Raw genomic sequence first — 12,956 nt, 5'->3', positions numbered from 1 at the left:
TCCCATCTTCAAAAAGGGGAGGAAGGAGGACCCAGGAAACTATAAGCCAGTTAGTCTTACCTCAATCCTGGGCAAGCTTTTTGAGAAAATTATTCTGGCGCATTTCCATGAGGGGCCAGCAGGGGAGATTATCCTTAGGGGTAACCAACACGGGTTCATAGCGGCAAGTCCTGTCAGACCAACCTGGTGGCCTTCTATGACCAGATCGCCAAATCCTTAGATGAAGGGGTAGCAGTGGACATAGTCTTCCTGGACTTTCGGAAGGCCTTCGACACTGTCTCTCACCCTGTTCTCATTAAGAAACTGGGGGACTGTGGTGTCAACACCCACACAGTCAATTGGGTCGCCAACTGGCTGGAGGGCTGCACCCAGACAGTGGTGGTGGATGGGTCATTTTCGACTTGGAGGGATGTGGGCAGTGGGGTTCAGAAAGAGAGACCAACACTCAGTCTCTCCAGAATAGAAACAGTCAATGTTTATGACACTCAGAAGATTGAAACTCAAGTCTTTAATCTAAATTTGTCCAAGCACCTTGGTCTCTTTCACCCACAATGAATTCAATATACCAGGCTATTGGCATTTCTGTGATGGGTGATATTCTCTCTTGGATAGATAGGAGAAGTCAGCATCTTCTTCTTATGGAAAACAGGAAATGGATAGCTAAGATGAAATGGGAAAAGATTTAATTTTCAAAAATATTGTTGGGATGAATAAAACATTTGCCACCTGTCTGTATAAAGAACATACCACAACAAGTCATGGACACAAAAGCAGACTTAATGTATATGCACATTTATGCCAGTAAACAGCAATTGTTCATGAGTTGCAACAGAAAAGGGTCACAATCACAGTGATTCCACAGGTAACTCTTTTTCAAATTTGAGCAAACACTTATTCATTTGAGGTCCCAAGCTTATTCGTGATCCCCAGGCTTATTAACCACTACCTGAGCAATGCCATCTCAGCTGGTTGAACTTGTAGCTGCATATCAGAGCCCATCACTATGTCGAGGTTCTAATTTCCACTGTCACTTCTTCATACTTGGTCCTATAATAAGTTTTATTCATGGCAGAAGTGATCCAATCATAGGAGCACTTCTGAATTTTAAAATAAGATTGAAATGTATATTATCTGTAAATTAAACATTTGCTAATTAACAAGAATGCCAGAAGAGAGAATTCTAAGGTCAGTTACTTGTAATTTATTTTAAAATGTTCAGAAAAATATTTTAATTCCTCATATTTTGCATATAGTATAAGTTGGAGTTTTTCTACTATTTAGGTTTACCATTCATTCATTTTTCTTTTTAGCTTTAATCACACCCCCATCTTGGAAATTTAACTTTCCTTGAGACAGGGACCAAGTTACCTTATGTGAGTCCTCCAGTTGGGCCCTCGCCTTGAGTGACCTTATCCTTCAGATATTGCTTCTAAACTAATCTTATCATGAAGTTTATTGCCTTTGTTAAGGACGATCTTATCCCCTAGTAGCATAACTGAAGGCGGGGCGGAGATGAAGGCAGCAGTGCAGGTGCTGTCTTTGTAGTGGGACATGTCACCAAGAACAACATGGTGGCCAATGCCATCTTATATAGAGTTGCTGAGCAGGATAAAGAGTTCCCTTGCTATGCCTCTGTTATTGCCTACCATTCTTGCTATCTTCTTTAAGTATTGCCAGAAGAAAAAACACATTATGGCACAAAAACTAAATGTGCATAAAATAATATCTTACTTTTCAGACATGAGAGAAATACAACTGCAGTATTTGGAGTGCACTCAACTAGAGAGGTCAGATGTACTAGGAGAGCAAAGGTAGTTTATGGTATGAGAACTCTCAAAGAACAACTACAGTGTTGGATAGGAATCCTCTCCATTTTCCATATACTTCACCACAAGAGGAGTAAAAATGTTGGGGTTAAAACAGAAGAAACAAGAATGCATACAAATATAATGAAATATTTTCAATAGTGTGATCAATAATCATGTGCAACATGAAAAAAATGTCAAAATGATTCACAATTACAATACAAAGTTTAAAGGAAATTTAAGTACCAATAAATGACACATGATAGCAATCTGAGAGATTACAGAAATGCCAGGAACAACTTTTTAAAATAGATGCCAACTGCAAATTACAATAGTCTATACTATCCATGTAATTACTAAGGATGACATGAAGTCAGATCATTGAAAACATAAATTAAAAAAAAAGAGATTGGAAGTGTGTTGGGATTTTTTTTTTATTACAAAGCTGAATGCTTTTCAAGAGTTGTTCAAGCCAGAATACAACTATGCTGTTTCATCCGCTGAGGACAACAGTTCCGGGGGATTGAAGGAATAACATAGGCACAGTTAAGTTAACCCCATATAAAGGGGTTCTCATCAAGTTATCAGTAATACCAGTATTTTTTCCTTAAATGTGATTGAGGAATTAACCTACCAGGTTGGTATCTATTAGGAACATCTGGTGACAGTTGCTCACAAAAATGGATGTCAGTAATCTTTGGATCAAGTGATTTTAAGAGAAATTTAGACCAGATGATGTGTGATTCCTTGAAAATAGAACTACCAGGCAATTGTGGGTAATCACAAGAAGTTTATGACTAGAGCATAAAAATGTCAGATCATAAACCACAGAAAAGCTAGGTCAGCAATCCCATAAATTCAGCCTATATGTGATGCCTGCAGAAGATGCTAGTAAAAGTACAGATTTTGACATACATGGAAAATATGTTTCTAGATAAGAAATAATCATGGTAGACACATTGTCAAGCAAAATTTACCCTGATATCTCATGGGATGACCCATTACTAAAGCAACATGTATTCCCTGTAGGCTCACAATTACCTATTTCAGCAGATTTAGAAGACAAAATGAGAGCTGCCACTAGCATGGAACAAGTAGTACAGCATTTGACCAATTTAGTATCTACCGCATATTCTGAAAAAGGAAACCATTTAAAGGGGTGCTTGCAGCTATTCTAACAATAGGATAGACTCGGAAGACTTCATTCTGATAGAGGAAATAATAGCTCTAAGAAAATATTGAACCCCTCTCAACCTCCATGAGCACAAAGACATTGCAGTTCCGTAATACAAAACAGCACATAATGAATATGCTTTCTGTTACGCACAAGTATGAAGGATCTGATGCAACATTACATTCTTTATGTCAGAATATACATGAGTAAGCATGATATGTCACAAGCTAGACAATCTAGCTAGACAAGCTAGACAATTATTACTTACTATATAAAGCTGTTAATTATTGTGCAACAGCCAAAAAGTTATGAAACTGAATTAAACCTATTTAAAAAAAAGAAAAAAAGAAACACATTGTCGTGGATCACTTCAGTAACTATCTGAAACTTAGCTGACCAACAAAAAAAAATCCCTTAAGAGTTATTAGAGTCATGATCTTAAACTTAGTCATCATTTCTGCAGGATGATCAAAATAGACAACAGGCTTCAATTATCAGGTAAATAATTCAGTATATTTCCAATGGAATACAAATAAAAAAAAACTTCAACACCAAGCCCAAAACTTCCTCAGTTAAATTATTTTTTATTTGGTACAAAGTTTCCAGGATTTAAAGGAAAACCTCAAGGGCTTGAATCAACTGGCAAAGGAGGCTACTTTCTTATAGAAACACATAATACAGATCATGTGTATGGTTTACACAAATGCCAGTGTCCAACTCCAGAAAAAACACGAGTTTGCTGGCTGCTTGAAAAGCAAGCTGTTATTTCCTTTAATTTTTTTAGACATTATTTTCTAAGTTGATCTAAACCCAAAGGGAAAAAAAACCCCACATAACAGAAAATGGATTTTAGGCAGACTTAGTATTGAAGATGACAAGAAAAAAAGATTCTCAGAAATCATTTTAGAAACATTACAGCTGAAGGAGTTAAAAGTAATATTGTGAGATACATGTCCATGAATCAAAAACAAAGAATATGTGAACCACTCACTGTAAAAACCAAATATCAGAACTCATACCCCTGTGCAAAAGATGGACTGGCTAGACCACTCAGAGAGACAGGAAACATCTGAGACCTGCCCACAACATGATGTGCTCTAACTGATTTGAACAGTAATGATACAGATGGGACAAACCAACCATGTCAAACCCAGCAGACCAGCTTTATTGTTCATCACATTGGGATTGTATTACACACAATTCTCTACAGAATAGCTGAAGAAAAAAATAGAGACGGTAGTTTCAAGTGAATACACATGTGCACTGCACCAAACCTAACTATAACAGCCCAAAGAGGTTGGGGTTTTTTGTTTGTTTTTGTTTTTGGGGGGAGGGGTTGGTTTTGATGCTTATCTATTCCATTTTTAATTATTTGGATTATAGCTACTTTTGCAACTGGACAAAAATCAGAAGTTCTTTTCCCCTAGTTAAATGTCATGATGGCATATATTGTTTTGAATTAAATAGCACTTTACATTTTTCCTGTCCCAAAGTCGTTAATGGTGTTCAGATGTTCATCTTAAAAATATTTTACTTCAGACCTCATTGGTGTGCTTTTCCTATTACAGTATAATATTAGTCATTGCTTGCTTTGTTCTGTATGTTTGGCTTCTTTCCTACAATGAAAATAATAAAGAACCTTTAATACATTTGAGATAAGAGATTTAAAATGAATCCATGCTTACAGTAAACTTATTGACCAGTTTGGGATATGTATTGCTATTTCAGTTTTATATAGACATAGACACAAAATCTCTCTTTCTCTCTGTCATGTACAGTATGTAATATGATCACTGTCTTCTTTCATCATCATTTTATCCTGTCCAAATTAAAAAAAAAGAATTCTTCACATGGCATTACCATGTGATAATATAAAGAAGAAGAACCATCATAAGCTTGTGCTAGACCATACTGCTCTATGTAACTCCTCCTTCCTTACATACTGTGTAGGTATGCAATAAGCCTTTTTCCATTTATTGTGTTATTTGTTATGCTTTGGTATCTCCATCATATAACTATTCCATACAAGACATTTCTATTTTATTGATAAGAAAATTAAATAGCCTTTCTCCTTTTTTTCTTTATGAGCAGCAAAACACACCTCAGTTAGCACATCTTAGACAATCAGATACATATCCAAGAAAGTGAGATCAGTAATTCAGTTTGGGCCTCTAACCATTAGAAGAAGAAATGATCTATAATTAGATAATAAGTAGCACACCACGATGGGTAAGTTATAGGCTATCCAATAATACATATTTTATTCTTTTTTTTTGTGAAATAAATGAAGCTGTGGCCTTTCATACAAACAACTGTGCATTCATTCATTTAAAATAGGGTAGAACATTGCTATTGCTGTGCTTTCACACTATGTTTGATCATCTGAGATGCATCATTACGATTTTTGCATATAAACTACAAAACAACGAAATATTTTAAACATTATTTAAGATCTTAAGATTTACGTTTTTAAGGTAGGCTGCTGTTATGCTTTCTTAAGGTACAGTAACATTTGAACTGACTAGACAGTAACAGAACATATCTGTTAACAGATTATAAGTTTCTGTCAGTATCCTCAAAAAAAATTCTATGAACAATTTTAAATAAGGCTGAGAGGAACCATAAACAACGCATGTTGACAAGAAAGATGTTAACATTTAGAAACTAAGAGGATACCTTAAAAAAAAACAACTTACATAGCTTGAAAAAAAGACAATACTTTGTTCACTTCACTAGGAGAAAGATCATAATTAACAAATTAAATATACAGAAAGTCTGTGTTTTTTCATTCTCTGTTGTCTCGCCTACCAATAAACAATTACCACCCCCTTCACCCCCTAGTAATTATCCACCCTGTAGATTAGGTAGAAAATCATTTGTCCTCCAGACATTCCAAATAGACATCAACTGTAAATGGGACTGAGGTATTAAACTGTAGCTATAGTATTCCAAATATTATTGTAATATTTATGTTATTCCAATTGTTCTTTGTTCCTGTACTGAGCTATATTTATTGATGCCAAAAACACATTTCTAGTTTAAAAAAAAGAAAGAAAGAAGTAAGTAGTCATGTTGGAGGGGGTTGGTTTGGAACACTAATAAAGCACTTTCACATGGGCAGGCTTAAGCTCTCTGAATTAATGGGAATAACCAATGATTTAGCTGTAGTTCATATTAAATAAGTAAGGAAGAAAAATAATTTTAAAATTTCTATTCATACTGCCATGGATGCCAGCTCCAATGAATAAGCTAAAACTTATTTTGGATCATGATCTTTGTATAAGGGTAAATATAGCACTAAGCAGTGCTGATCATGTTGTTGATCTAAGTTGCATGTCTCCATAATGTTGCGCTGAAATGTCCATCTAGTTTGAAGTATACAACTTAAAGTTATATTTAATAGGAAATGTTCTAATGTAATCTGTTTCTTTTGAGGGCTGCATTTTTTTCAGGGGGTAGTGAGGAGAAAAAGAGGAGACTTCCTTTAAAAAAAAAGGGAGCTCAAAATAATAGCATCAGGAAGAACAGCAATATAACCCATTTTCGAACAGTAACCTGAAGAAGGTGTGTTAAGAAATAAAGCTATGCTGAAAACTAAGAAAACTGTCTTAATGGCTGCTTGGGCCTATGTCCAGCAGCTGGAAATTTCCTGACTGCACATCTGTTCTTGAATGGCTCCAAATAGAGGATTTAGCTTACAGCTAAAATGCAGAACGTATGTAGATAATGAAATAGTTGGCCTTCCTGTATAACTTGAGATAGTGTATAGTATTGCTAATTATTGATAAGGGTATAGAAAAGAGAGACCAAATTCAAGCATGCTCAAGAAGCTGTGTCATGTTTAAACTGTCTTGCTAATTTGACCATGGTGTATGTAACTTTTCTCTTGCTTTCTGTAGCTTTATTCATACCACCACTTTTATCACCTCCCCACCTGCTCTTCAAATCTGATTACGCCCATGGTCTCCCTACTATCTTAAGTGCCAAAATCTAGTCAGTCCTTTCTCAAATCCAAATTTAGAGGCAGGGGTGTGCTCCTTGTGCCACAGGAAAAGGTCTCTGCTTCTGTTATGTCTACTTTGTAACTGATATTTATGCTGATGGGGTTTAGAACTTGAAGCATGACAGTTTAAGTGTATATAGTCATATAAGATTACTGTACAATTTTAAACGGGTACAAAAATGACATTTTCACTAACCCAGAATGAGTTAGCTGTGCAGCTCTGATAAGAGCCATTGAAAAGTATATACCACAATCAAACTTCAAAAGCTTTTATAGAACACTTTGGCATGGATGTACATGTTTGTGTGGTTGTGTGTGTGTGTATGTGCACGTGTGTGCTTATGCACACACATCCCTATTTCTTTCTTTTCCTAAATCTTTTGCAGACCATTTTAAGCTACTGGACTCGTGCAAAGATGATACTTGAATACATTACTTTATTTGCAGTGAGATTTTCACTGTTATATCATTCATTAGACTGCATAAAAATAGTGGCATTTCAAACAGGGTTTAGGATAAGCCCATGATTAGCAACATGAAATACATTCAGTGATGAATGTTATTTAACTGGCCTCAGAAAAGTAAGAAGCTTCTCCATACTATTACTTGCTAGAATATTGTGGGAGGATGTTGTAAAACAAGTTTTACAATTATGGCTTATGTTGATTTGCATTAATATTTAACATCACAAAATGACAAAATCCACATAAAATTACCCTTGCTACTTATAGAAAATTCCAATTTTGCTGCAAAGTTACTTGTGTGCTGTAAGAAGAGAATTCAATCTCTTAATTAATACATTGTTTCTTTGGAGATATTTATTTAACTTGATCTACTTGATAATATGCCTGTAAAATTGGATACCACAGGAAATACTGTGTTAAACCTGCCACAGTCATCCCACCTTTATTCAAAACACAAGCTATTTTTGTGTTGTCATGTAAATGTGACAACACCTTTGTTTATAGCAGTTAAGTGTAAACTGCTTACAGTTGTGACATCCTCAGGTGCTAATTTTGTTCTCTTGATATCTTGAGCTTCTCACAGCCAGGTACGGTGCTAAGAAACTCATTGATTCCAAGATTTTAAAAGCTGAATGTAACTACTATAAATCACCTAATCCAACCTCCTGCAAAACAGGGGCAATATAACCTCACCCAGCAATTTCTGCAGCAGAGAGAACTGTTCTTCTCTATGTAAGTGAACACCATTATGAACAGCAAATAGGAAGGTTTTCCAAGTATATACCCAGGAGACTTTGGTGTGTTCTGCAATAGTCCAGAATAAATTTAACAGCATTTAAATATGCTAGATGTTAAAATAAAATCTTTAATCATTCATGCCCTACATTCTGAAACATTCCTTGTAGTTTTCAAGGCAATCAGACATATACAGCATTACAAAACAGAGCTTGTGAAAAGCAGTAGGCAGCTGGAAGCAAATAGCACAGGAAAGTGACATTACCAGTATTCTCCGCAAGAATCCCAATTTCCAGTAAAAAACAAAACAAACACTCTCCCCTTCTTATGAAGATCAAGTTGGTCTTCCTCCCTTCTATTTACATTCAAATTTACTTCCTTTCTGTTGCAACTGAGGTGTGTGCGGTGGGGTAGGGAAGGGGGAGAACATATGGATGGAAAGGAAAGAGCTGGTTCTAAGAGGAAAAAATGATAGTATAGAAAAAGAGGTTGGTCAGGTGCATAAAGAAAGGAAGGATGATAGAGTGGATCATAGAAGGAATACAACTCCTCTTCAAGAGTAGAGCTACACTCCAGCTTTTATTCTATATACAGTTTTAAAATGACAATCTACGTGTAATCTACGGTCTGGTTTCTAAGCATACTATAAAAAACTTCACAAAGGTCCTGGTATACCACATATAAAAAATTACATTATTATCACATGGTCGCCAAAAGCTTTATTTTTTTCCAACCCTGAACACTATTAGACAGCACCAACCACTATTGTAACTTACTTACATTCAAAGCAAAGCATATCAAAACAAAACAGCTTTTTCTTCACAGCTCTTTCCATTTTCCCCTATGACAAGTTTGGGTTTCTCCTCTGTTCCCATCCCTTTTAATATTTATCCTTCACATCCTCAAGCATATAACACTTCATTTCAAACCACTCTTGTCCAAACACTTCTATAATATCTTCAGACTCCTTTCTCTTCCTGATAAACTTCCATAATAGTTTTTGCTTCTAATACTCAGATCTCTCTAATGAAATTACCAAAAGTCTGCCATTGTCCCTCTGTCCCTTTAAGCTTTTAATGGCTTCTATTCATTCTAAGCTGATTCTGCTGCCTTTCTTGATTAAAGCCCTATATAGGAGAGGGTTTTTTTACTTTCCCATATTCAAATACACTAAGATTTACTCTCATGAAAAATATGCCCTCAGTTTCTGCCAGAGATTAAGTCAAAGACACAATTCAAAAAGGTGTGGGGGAGAAGCTATTCTAGAATGAGCAAATTATATTGTTTTCTATACATCAAATAGAAACGTTTTTCCTCATTTAGCCATGCTCTAGTCCAACTAATACTAAAGAAACCTACCCTTGGTCCTAGCCAGCTACCAAGTCAAACTTCCCACTTCTGAGCAAGGCCATAGGGGAAGGTAGTCAAAGGCTTAGATTAAGGTCTATTATGGAAGCTAGTATTTCAAACATAATACAATCTGGACTTAGGTCAGAACATAAGAGATGAAAATGCATTAGCAAAAATAATCTTATTTTGTCAATGAAGAAAGGGGAAGTATCCATGGACTTTTCTTCAACATTAAACACTGTTAAGTATGAGATACTGCTTTCTTACCTGAGAGATGTGACCAAGTTCAACATAATGATCTTGAATAATCAGAGCCTTTCTGGGATGGATACTCCTAATCAACAACGAAGAGAAACTGTTCCACCACTCACTCAGGTAGTCCCACAATGATCAATTTCCCTTCCATCCATTTTTATCATGTAAATATGTACCCTGGATGAAAAGGAAAGATAACAAAGGCTCAAGTACCAGTAATATCCAGATATTACTGCACACCATTATTGCAAGGATGATTTGGTGCTTGGACAAGAACAGCCCATGTTTGAAAAAAAGTTGAATGAAGTTTAACCTGAGCAAGAAAAAGGTGATACTCATGGGCAACAAAAACATTTTAAAAGGCTTGCACCCAGAAACCAATCCATTCAGACCAGTTTAGAAGTTCTCTTGGATTTTTCATAAATGCTTACCCCCTAGATAGCAGTACCTATGTGTAACACTGTACCACTTCTGGTTTGCTTAGATACTTTGTCTTATGTATATATACATATAATCTATATCTATCTATCTAGAAGAGAAGATAACTACCTCTCTATAACTATATCTGTCTATAAAACTCTTTCTATATAGAGAGAGAGATAGCTATCTATCTATATCTATAAAACCATTTTGAGATAAATATCTAGAAAGGGTTTTATCTACCTATCAACTCTTTCTAGATATATAGACATAGATATCTCATCTAGATATCTATATCTCTATAGCTATATATATCTACATGTCTATATAGATATCTAGATGAGCCGCTAACATGAGGCTCAATGTATGACCACACTATTATTGGTAGGATGATTTAGTGCTTGGAGAAGAACAGCCCATGACTAAAAAAAGTTGGATGAAGTTCCTACTATATAGCTATCTACTATCTATCTATCTATCTATATATACCTAAGCATTATAGATATATGTATAGATATAAACCTTTTCTACATATCTATCTATCAAGATAAATGATAGATAGATAAACTCTTTCATATTACTCCATATCCTAAGATAGTACACAATATACAATCTACTAAGTGTTGTATATTGATTGACATGCCATTTAATGAAGGCCCACAATGTGCACAGCATGAACTGCAAATTGTCCTTTTCACTTCTTGGATATTCAGTTTCACAAATGTCAATATAATGCTTAAGTCAATACTAAAGTCAATTAATTGACTGAAGACAACTGGCTAAGATTAGATCATGTTCATGTAAAGATGGGCTAGACATCCAGTGGTGTGAGGAAAAACTATGGTGATTTTGGTATTCACAAGATGGAATTACTTATTATTGCTTTATCACTTTATAAGTTTGCTATCTATTTACTAGAGTCTTACTTTACTGTCTGAAGTGTTATTCTAATATCCTTGTTTGGTCAAAGTAAAATATAACTGCCTATAACTTAACACAGGAATGGCCATAGTTCTTTGGGGCCACACTATGCCCATTTTCCTTCTTCCTTTTTTCCAGCCTGGTCTCATTCTGTTACCTGCCATGTCTTGATGTTAACATTAATATATTTGGGAGGAGGCTCCCTTCAGAGACCCAGAGTTGAGTTTCAGTGCCTTGCCTCCACCATGCTGATCATCAGGCTGCCCAATACACACTCTGCAGCCTGAGCAGGGCTTGGTCTCTCTCTTGTCTGGCCCCCCTGACCCTGTCTTTATTTAGGATTTAGGCCCTCACAGACTACCAGGTGCCAGACCTTTTCAGGGCTTTATCTGGACTTTAGCCCCTCATAACAGAGTACCTCTCAGGCACCCAACCCATGGTCTCCTCCTCCCCTTTAAACCACCTCAAACCTCACTGTTATCATAAACCCAAACACTAAACCTATAATTTATCTCACTCCCTGCAGAGCTCCTACACTCACAGGGTTCTGTGTCACAGTGACGTCACAGTCTTGTACAAAGGTTTATATGATCCCTGATTCCTCCTCACTTTGATCACCTGACCCAAAAAACAGGACTCAGACACTGCCAATCCTTCAACCTCCCTTAAATCCCCCTTCATTAGCTACTCATCCCTGCAGCTCAGCTTCCTGCAGGCTACATTTCTACAACCTTAGGCAGACCATAAGGAAATCCCAAAAAACTGGGACATCATCTTGGAAATCTGGGACTCTGCTCTGGGACACAGGCTGATACTGAAAACCTGCTTTGTTAAAAAGATACCTTACTGAAAAAGGACTTCGCTTACTCCTGTCATCATAACTAATTAGGAAATGTCAATAGTTTGTGTAATACCTATGATTTCCTTGATTTCTGTGTTTTTATCCAAAGACTAGCGGCACATATACAAAGCTTTTCTTTTTTGATAAAAGGATGATAGGGATGTACTAAAATACCCATGTCATCCATTCCTGAATGTACCTGTTACAGCTACTCCAAATTATGCTACACCAAAATAACTTGACTGACTGTCAGTGAGGAACACAGCTATCTGAAGTACACATATGTGGGCAGATTAAATTGTAGGGAAATACATTAATATAGGTCCTAATATGACTTCATACGTCTTAGAGTAATTATTGGCCACAGGTGAATATCTTTCTTTGGGAACCCCTCACTGCTGAGGATGATCGTCTTTCATAATTTTCTTATTGGTGTGTTAGAAAATGTGTGACGAGGCCTATCTGGGATGAATGAACTTTATTGCAAGTGAACATATTATGTGGCATAATATGTGAGGCACAAAGATTTTGTAAGGTGATACTTCTATTGGACTAATTGAATAGATGAGTTAGTGGTAGACAAGCTTTTGAATGCAAGACATTCTTCTTCAAGGCACTTCAGCTGGCATACTGTATTTACTTGAATATAAGATGAGGTTTTTCCCTACCGTCAACATGGGGTGGAAATCCCCTAGTCTTACATTCATAAAAGAAAACCTCATTAAATGTTTTATCTATCATTAAACTGCTGCCAAAAGCAGCATATGCTCACTAATGGCTCAAACAGTTCACCCAGAATCCATTGGTCTCTCAGCCTGTCACCTATGAATAGCATGGCCCCACCCTCCACACTATACAGCTGGACCAGGTTGCATTGTACCTTATCTGCATATAAATTTTTGAAGGATCCCAGGGCTCACAACAAGAATGCCTGGTTCCAGTCATGAGGGGGGCTAATTAGCAAATGGATGTTGTGTAGGGGTATCTG

The 12,956-nt window shown here is 36.2% G+C and overlaps 1 long non-coding RNA gene across 1 annotated transcript in view; it reads right to left on the bottom strand.

Annotated features, from left to right (window-relative positions):
* Positions 1-418: 418 nt before the first annotated feature.
* Positions 419-12,956, bottom strand: part of LOC149870584 (uncharacterized) — a 67,147-nt gene continuing 54,609 nt past the window's right edge. Inside the window, exons 2-3 of the long non-coding RNA XR_016440464.1 lie at positions 9,799-9,963; positions 419-660 (exon numbers count right to left, since the gene is read on the bottom strand). This is a non-coding gene — a long non-coding RNA (uncharacterized LOC149870584). The remainder of the gene's footprint in view (positions 661-9,798; positions 9,964-12,956) is intronic.

This window comes from Crocodylus siamensis, chromosome 2, assembly GCF_052110815.1.
Source record: "Crocodylus siamensis isolate JL-2025a chromosome 2, ASM5211081v1, whole genome shotgun sequence".
NCBI classification, from domain to species: Eukaryota; Metazoa; Chordata; order Crocodylia; family Crocodylidae; genus Crocodylus; species Crocodylus siamensis.
Note: the sequence above shows the minus strand (reverse complement) of the source record. Positions and strands in the feature narration are given on the sequence as shown.